The sequence below is a fragment of the Ctenocephalides felis genome, unplaced genomic scaffold (genome assembly GCF_003426905.1).
Source record: "Ctenocephalides felis isolate EL2017-DRISC unplaced genomic scaffold, ASM342690v1 CF-g0.4_SCAFFOLD_02955, whole genome shotgun sequence".
Classification (NCBI taxonomy): Eukaryota; Metazoa; Arthropoda; class Insecta; order Siphonaptera; family Pulicidae; genus Ctenocephalides; species Ctenocephalides felis.
The window spans coordinates 12,501-21,938 of NW_020539109.1; the positions used below are offsets into that span (position 1 = coordinate 12,501).

The 9,438-nt window shown below is 30.3% G+C and overlaps 1 pseudogene; it reads right to left on the reverse strand.

Annotated features, from left to right (window-relative positions):
* Positions 1-9,121, reverse strand: part of LOC113381607 — a 10,568-nt pseudogene extending 1,447 nt beyond the window's left edge.
* Positions 9,122-9,438: the final 317 nt, after the last annotated feature.

The window sequence follows — 9,438 nt, forward strand, 5'->3', positions numbered from 1 at the left end:
TGCATTTTCAGTAAAATTGTTATGATAACAAAATAGAAATCCAAGCAGGAAAATTGATGACAAATATCGTAACGAATTGGTGTATATATCTAACACCCGAGATATATTTCAATCAAATTTTTATAATTTGGAGGTATACTCGTATATATGTTTTTTACCATATACGTAATGCAGTTTTAAAACTGATTGTATAGAACTGTAACGCGCAATTGAACTTTTTTATATAAACTATGTCCTGTAAGAAACTCCATGAGGACAACAAAACTTTTCCAACAGCATTCTTTCCAGCAATAAGAGTAGTAGATACAATAAGCACGTTCAGAATGACATTCATCTTACCGTTCCATCAATGCTGCTATAAAATTATCGATATTTATACATAAATATATTTCGACACATTCGGCAAGTTTACTCTTTAAAATTTCATATGATATTTATATATATATATATATATATATATATATATATATATATGTGTGTGTGTGTGTGTGTGACTATAGTCAATACATAGTTTCGACAACTTATTAAAAGCTATTCATGTTTATTTGTGAGATTAGCCATTTGTGTTGTTAAAAAATATATATTATACCATACCACTTTGTGCATACTGATACCATGGAGTAATGATGTTTTCATCTATTATATTGGATACAAAATTTTAAGTATTTTTTATCGTTATTGTTTTTCTATGTAAATGTAATACATTTTGGACTCCGTCAATAAATGTAAAACGTTTTTTGAATCATTGGCACACCAGGGTTCGAGAACATATAGTCTCTTTTTAATTTGTAATCATTATAAATAAAATTTAAACCACAATAAGGGTCAGAATACAAACTACGCAGAACGTAGTAAATTACTCATGCTACAACATTGCATTCTCGAAGTATCCTTGGGCCAAGCACAGCATGTGTCGTTGATAAAATTTCTTTCAACCGCAAATGCGCACATAACATTTACTCATTTATTGTGTTGCACTCTGCAATAGCGTTAAACAAGCCGTAAGTTTTTTTTTTTTTTTTTTATATACAGCAATCAGAACTCTTTTTTTCTTTGTTGTTCTATGAGCTGTTTATGTGTATGACTTATGATCTACGGTGAGAAGATGAGAAGCAACCCATCGGTTATCTTTCTCCTATGTGTGGGTATTTTATTAGCTCTTATGTCTAATAGTGTGGGGGTTTTATTGGCTCTTATGTCTAAATGGTGTGGGGGTTATTAGCTCTTAAGTCTAATAGTGTGCATGTGGTTGTATGCAACTATATCCGCGAGGACGATTTCCACTTGGAATTATATTGTGATCTATAACCCCAAGTGGAAATTTGACATCAAAGTTGCCTGATGTCAGGCTTGGCGGTAGCGGGAATCGAACCAGCGAGCCTGGGTCTAGTTGGTGCTAGCCCACGCCCTAACTGATATCGCCACCGCTGGTCCAAGTCGTAAGTAATGTTATCTAGGAATTCAAGGTCACCCTGAAGCAAGCATATAAAAGTCTTGCGGTGACGCATTCGACAGTTTAGTTGTAGTTTTCTATAAAGTATGAGCCCAGAGAAGAGTTTTCTATAAAGTATGAGTCCAGAGGAGTATGAGTTAGGACCAGTATAAGTCAATTCGTAGTTCAATTCAATATTTCAACCTTATTTAGTCTTCAGTCAGATTATTTCCTCAGTTGTTGAAGTTATGTGTAAAGTGCACCAGAAATCGTATAAAATAAATAAATCAAATCAAATAAATATATCAAAGATCTAGGTACATCTGTTTTTATCGATCTGCCTCCACAGATTGGTAACAGATGTGTTTAGCAGCAGAAAGAACCTACATATTGTTACTAGTTGTAACAGTTGTAGTATATATATACTAGCAAACCCGACGAACTCCGTTTCGTCACCAGAAGGTTTCGTGAGAAAGATGAAGAAATTTTTTGTTTTTTTTTTTATATTTAAAAAGGTAAAATTTGATTTTATTACACAACATGAATGAATTTATTTCGATTACAAAAATAAAGTGTTTTTTAGTTGAACTTCTCTAAGTAAATGCAAGTGAATCCGCAAATTATCCGTTAAATTGAAGAGCTCTTTGGTAAACCACAAATTTTTGTTTTTTGGTCTGACGTTAACACAAACAAAGCGGATGGTTTTCCAACTCGTGAACAGGCAACGTATAACTGCCCATGTGAAAAACAATGATTTTCTAAATAATCTATTTGAAATTTATCCCGCAAACACTAAGCGATTGGCCTTGCGACTTGTTATTGCGAACGCAAGGCGAACTGGAAATTGCAATCGTTTAAAGTCAAACGGAAGACCAGTCGGAATCATTGGTATATCACCAAATCGCCGCAATTTTTTACTGAATGGTGAAATTCAGTGCGTGTACATCATTATTCTTTGCGGCAAGAATTGCTCGTTGACTTAAACCAAACATAATTCTGGTAATTCTCACTAATGGCATTACTCAATTTGATTGATTTTTGACATTTTGGTGACAGCTTTGCTTACTTTTGCTGACAAAGGGGGATGGGTAATTAATTGTACTAAATCTGCTTACGTAATACTTGAACGATCCCATATATATACATATGTAAAAAATCGCTTTTTGGTTTATTTCCCTATCACATATGTTATTTAAGTATTCGGTATTCGGCTGAATAGTATAAATGGTGTGAAATTTTCCAAATAAGAAAGAGTAACCAAATAGTAGTTGCAAGTCTAGGCATAAGAATTGAATATACATGTGGTATGTTAGTAATATAACAACTGCGAATAGTAATTACATTAATACGAACGAGTTTAGGCGCTAAAAACTTTCCGAATACTTTTTGAATATTCGGTATTCGGTTTCTGGAGCATGCTGAACATTCGGTATTCGGCATTTTGCCGAATATACTATTCGTTGCAAGACTAGTATTAACCCTTTTCGGTAGACGGGTATCATAGTACTCGGAATTATTTTTCGTCCGATCATTCCGGACAGTTGGGTACCGAACTAATGGACTTCTACAGTGTATATATTTATAATGCAAAATGATTATGTATTGCTTAGAGGTACATTCTATAGAACAGGATTCTAAGACAAATTAAAGGTACTTATTTCTGTACAATAGTCGATTAATCCGGTAATTAGTACCCTAACCAGACGCTGAAAGTATAATATTACAGTACTCACTAGCTGGAAATATCTCTAGCAACAATCGGAATAAAACTTCTAATAAATACAAATTAGCTTAGTCTCACAAACAGTCGACGAAAGTAAGAAACACTCTAAACGCACTATTCGTTCTATATATATTGTCTATATATTTATATACTGACTAACTGACAGGTTTGATATGAATACTGAATTAAAGATGATCCAAACCATTAAGTGAACAAAAATACCAATATAACGCGAAATTAAGTTGCGCATACATATGTAATTGTGACCACTTCAGAGAACGAAGATCTAATATGCTAATTTTATTTATACTATTCAAGAGTATTCAATGTATATGTATATATAAACAGTATTAGTAAAACTTAAATCATTCATGCGAAACAAATATCATAATATCTTGATGTCTGTGAAATTATATGTAAATACGTTTGTGCTATGTACAAAGCAGGTACCTACGTAGAGAGAGCATAATAACTTCATGCTATAGTAATGACATCTCATTTTGAAAAATATTTTTTTGAATTTGAACGATAGAAAGTAGTATCACTTCATAAAATTAACTATTGTAATACAAATATATTTAGACCTAAAATTTTAATTGACGTAACTATATATAACAATAATAAATGTTCAAAACTATTATTTCTATTATTTCAACTTATTAACCATTTAATATACTCTCTGACAACAATACTGCTTTACTAGTAAATTCTCAAATCAGTTTGCACATGTAAAATTCTGCTACAAAGTACCTCCAAAAGTATGAATATCCAGATCATTCAGTGCATGCAAAGCAAATTTTATTAATGTTGCTTTCGTTTCAAAACGTACGCGACATTAATAAAAGTTTTTTCTTCTAAGTTACATTTATTGTGCTTTTGATAATGGTGGATGCAAAATCTTTTCATCCCAAAAGTAGTATATATAAAAATATAAATTATAATATCTTTAAAATATGGAATACACGGGTAGCAATAAGAAATATTACATCACATAAATTTATAAAAAGCGTGCCACAAGATAAAACATCCAGTTAAATAATTATCAATAATAAGAGAACTTTAACTTCTCTTATGTGTAATGTAGAGTGTGGAACAGTATTCCCAACATTCTGTCCTATATTAAATATAGTATATTAAATATGAAATAACAAGTGATTTTATGACATCATTATTCAAGTTTAGGTTATAATTAAAAAATCAAGACAGCGTGAAAAAAATTATTAGTATTAATGTATAAAATATTAGAGATTAATTAGTGCTACGTTTTAAAGTATCATAAAAATCATAAGAAATAATAGTTCATAAGTAAAGTAATTGCTTTAGATAAAACTTAGGCGTAAATGGTAGAAATAGAAGGCTGGGAAATGTCGAACTTAAAATGTATTATTGTATGTGCATAACTTACTTATCAGTGTCCTCGTTTACAATGAGCTGTTGGCCCCAAATACTGAGCATTGGGTCGACAATAGCACCTTGTTTGCAATGTGTCTGGAAACTGCACGGGTACAATAAGATGATCACAAGAAATAAGCAGGTGAGGTATAGTGTGAAAATAAGGATTTGGAAAACTTATAAATGTGCATTGCAAATACATCGAGAAATTGTGCTTCACTTTCGTTGCAGTAACATAATTCACAAGGATTTAGGAAGAAAATAGAGTTAACAATATTAGAGTGAATCAGAAATAGTTCTCTTACACCTATCTTGGTCTATAAATGCTCTAAATTCTATATATATAAATGTGCAATTGATTTATAAAGTTCAATCAATCTACGAGGCGTGTTATAATAGTGTATAATTTTCAAAAAATGGTTATGTTGCTGCACATGCTTTTCCACAAAAGCTGTAATACTAATTGCACAAAGTTGTTGTTTCATATGTTGATATATATGTGTTTTGATTTGTCATTTCAGCTGTGAGTGGGACGTACATAATTATATATATATATATTGATGAGTTATAGAATCGGGCATATATATATATATATATATATATATATATATATACGAGTATATATATATTTAAGTTTTAGATAACTCAGATTCTAAAACAGAACTAAGGAGATAACTCGTCGTCGTTCACTTATTAAGAGTCTTCGACTTCCCCACGCAAGGTTCGGATCGGAAGAAGCTATCGTAGAGTACAAGGCATGCAACCTTTCTCTTCTGTTCACGTTTGAGTTTATGTAGAATGTTTGTATTTTACATAGACTTCGCGTATGAAAGTATTTTTTGTATATTGGTGCCATCGTGTACATTGAAGTTATATATTTAAAATATATAAGAAATCCCAAACCATAACTAGTGAGTAAATTTGTCCAGGTCACAACCAGAAGATAAAATCTTCATTCGTCTTCACCTTACGTTAGCAATAGAATGAACAAAATTTGAACAATTTCTGGTTTTGGACTCATTTTAAACTAATTTCTTTATAACTAAACCCAAAAGTGTTTCACATTTGAAATAAACTGGCACATAAATAATTATTTAAAATATAGATATATTTATATTCATGTTAAATTTAATTTTTAATTAAGATTATAATTATGTGATCGCAGCAAAAATTAAGAAATAAATAAAGCTATCCGAATATTTTTACGTCCATTTATAAAAATCCTGTATCAATACAGGATCAATACATGTATCAATACAGATCTAGCAGTTGATTGAATTTATATGTGAATAACTCAGGATTAAGTGGGTCGTTATAAAAGTTAACTCACCTTTCAAAAAGAGATGCGCCCTTATCGATTCGGCTTGATATGATGTTATATATATATGACTTTTTTAATTTGACAAAGAAAAAGACAACCAATCAAAATTTTTATAGTCATAACTAATATATATATATATATATATATATATATATATATATATATTGTGGTTTCTTTAGAGTGATATGATTCGTTTTACGAAATCAATCGTTTAAATAAATGAATGCCACAGTGTTGAACGTAATAATTTTTAAAAAAGCAGTTAATTTTGATTCATTATAATGAATTTAAAAGCATTTTTTTAAATTATGAAGAAATTTATTGTGTTTAAGGCATTTCCAAAAACATTAGTAGATACCAGATACATACATGTAAACCCGAATAACACTGGAGGTACGTTCCAAAAACTAGCGTGTTGTGCGAATCCATGTTATACGGGACAAAGAACTAGTATAAAAAGAAGGGTCACGTTCCAAAAATTCCAAAAAACATGCTAAATATCATTTGATAAATATTGTTTTTAATTTTATTAATTTATTAATAATTAAGTTATTATTTTTTAAAGAAATAATATACATTATATGAATTATGATTTAGTCATAATTAACAAGTAAGCGATTTTTTTTTGCAAGTTATCCTCATACTTTGAGCAGTTTTCTGGACTACCTCCAGATCTGTGCATCATTTTTTGCAAAAAAATATTGCTTTTAGCAAGAAGATATTTATATATTTACTCCAGATCCTTGTTTAAGACTAATTGACTAATTGTTCAGAAAATAAGTTTAGATTTTTTTTCTAGCGTTTCTAGCGAATCGGATTTATTGAGCTATTGTACGGCGATTTTACTAATTTTATATTGAAGAAAGTTAGATTTTTATAAGTTTTACTTTATTTTTTATTTTATTAAGGTTTTTCTCAATTCTCAAACCGTGTTAGAGCAAACCCGTGCTTTAAAAGTACCGTGTTATAAGGAATATGATTTCAATTCTGAAACCGTGTTATGCGCGCGTTATCTGTAGTTTTACAAACTTTCATTGATACTGTCATGTTATGATTTTAGGGAAACAAAAAAACATTCTGTTACGCGATCATTTTTTTAGTCTAGAATTATATTTTATATTATGTCTACATATATCGATAGCCGAACGATTTTCATCAGCAGTTCTTTGCATATTTCTTTTGCATTCCTGAACCGTTATGAAATTGCATTCATTTTATTTGCAATACTTAAAAAATCCAAAATATAAAGCACTTATTGAGTGTTGCACATTGAAATTAAAACCTAGGTATATATCTAACGTATAAAAATATTGCAGGAAATATAATTACCTCAATAAATGGTATACAAAATATTAAAGAAATATAATTACCTCAATTCACTTAAGGGTAAAAAATCGATATCAATCAATGGTCTCAGCGAAGGTAAACTATGCGCAGTCAGATGACCAGAAGATAAATAACTAATCAGACACGGAAGATCTGCAATAAATGTTAGTTTAGCTTGCACTGTTTTTAAATTGATATCACTCATGACTAAGAACGTGAATTAATCGTTTAAGTATATTTATAATCCATATCTTTTTAACCCATATCCGAAGCAGTCAAAATAAAAATAATTTTATGTGACGAATATGTATATAACTATATTTGCTTTTGGTCATTTATGTAAACAATTTAGCTAAATACATTTCGTTCTTCAAAATTTCATTTATATCTTGTTAAAATTATGTTTTATCTCATTATCAGCATAAAAAGCTAATCTATCAATCTAATCAACACTATATTTAGTATTGCAATTGCATGGCGTTATCAACTTTATCGCCATCGCGACGAATAAAAACAAAGTCAATTGACGAGAATCAGTTAAAATAACTGAACAAATAATATTCGCATAAATATTTCGCACAATGCATATATATTTACAATATATAAAGAAATTCAGAATTGATATGATGAGGATTTCTTACCTCTTAATACGATGACTTCAGCCTTTACGACAAATTCGCCATCGGCAATTTGCGTTCTATAAGTACAAGTCTGCGACGGAAGCGACACAACCCTAGCCTGCTTTTCGCTCACTAAAATTACAAATTGCTCAGTATTAAACACTAATGTATCGGATGCCAACGTTGGGCTCATTCTGGAAGCTCGTGTCGGTGTTTCTGCGAACAAATTATATGTGTCATAACGTTTCTAGTGACTATTGCTTAAATATAATTTATAGCATAAAGAGATTAAGGTAAACCGATAGCATAAAAAACTTACTATCTCGTCGTTCCTTTCCTTCGTCCCGCCAGGGTTCGCTGGGAGGAACTATTAAAGCACCTGTATAATCTAGGAATGAAATGGTAGTAATTCCACCATTTAAACGAAACGGACCACCTCCTAAGGAAATGTAAAAACATTGTGAACACATTCCGTAAAAGTTGAAATTTCGAATAATTAAAATAAACTTAGCATCAACTTGGATATTTTCACCAATTTACAAGAATTTACCTGCTATGGTAGCACTGGCCTGTTGCGTTCTTCGATTCTCCATGTCAGGAATTGTTAAACAAATTGTAAAAAACAGAACCGATACTTGTACCCACCCACAGTGTAGGCGTCAATGAATCTGAAAACATGCAATGTTAATTCATTATTTACAATTTTGTTATAAATATTTTCAAACTCAGTTCAAAACTAATCAATCGTTACGAAAGTTAACACAGTAATACTTCTGTCTCAATCATTAATACATGTATACGTAGTCATTTATTGAAGTAATTTTTTTTTACTGAAAGCTATAAACGCGTAAACTACTGTCAACAAATCAAGTATTTTAAAAGAATCGATTCTATTAATTGATTCATTTAATTTTTTATAATGCAAAACAGTTGAGCACAAATATAAAAAAATAATTTATAAATATGCTATGCATAAATGTTTTGTAAAAATCATCAACAAAAAATTAATATATTTTGAACGAATTTGCGTTCCCTCGTAGCTTGAAATGCTGCCCTTGATTTTGTAGCGCACCTGGTATATCTTTTATTGTATTATGTGTTAAGTAAAAATAATGTTTTGTTAATTTACTTTACCTTTCCTAAGGTAGCAATCACAAAATGCCAAACATTGCACAGACTCTGTAGACATGTTCTCCAAGCTGGACATTGAGCTGGACCGCGATCTTGAGAACGACGAGTCCATTTTATCTACACGGCCCGTATAACAAATACACCATATTATGAAATTTAAGAATTGAAGGTTTTTTCTAAACTTATGTTTATATTGAACACTTTAACTAACATAGTTAACTTTAAATCATAATCTTAAACAGCAACTTTTGCAAATATATGCAACCATAACAAAAAAGTAATTTAATAGTACACACATATATATATATATATATATATATATATATATATTGTGTGTTTTCTATTGCAACCATCAACTTAAACATCTTATAGCTTAATCCATTCGAGACGACGTTGTTCTGTTAATTTTTGATAAAGAATTTGTAGAGAAAAAAGCATTCATGTAGCAACGCAAGTTAAAATGAAAATACATAGCTAATGATTGAGCATTAAA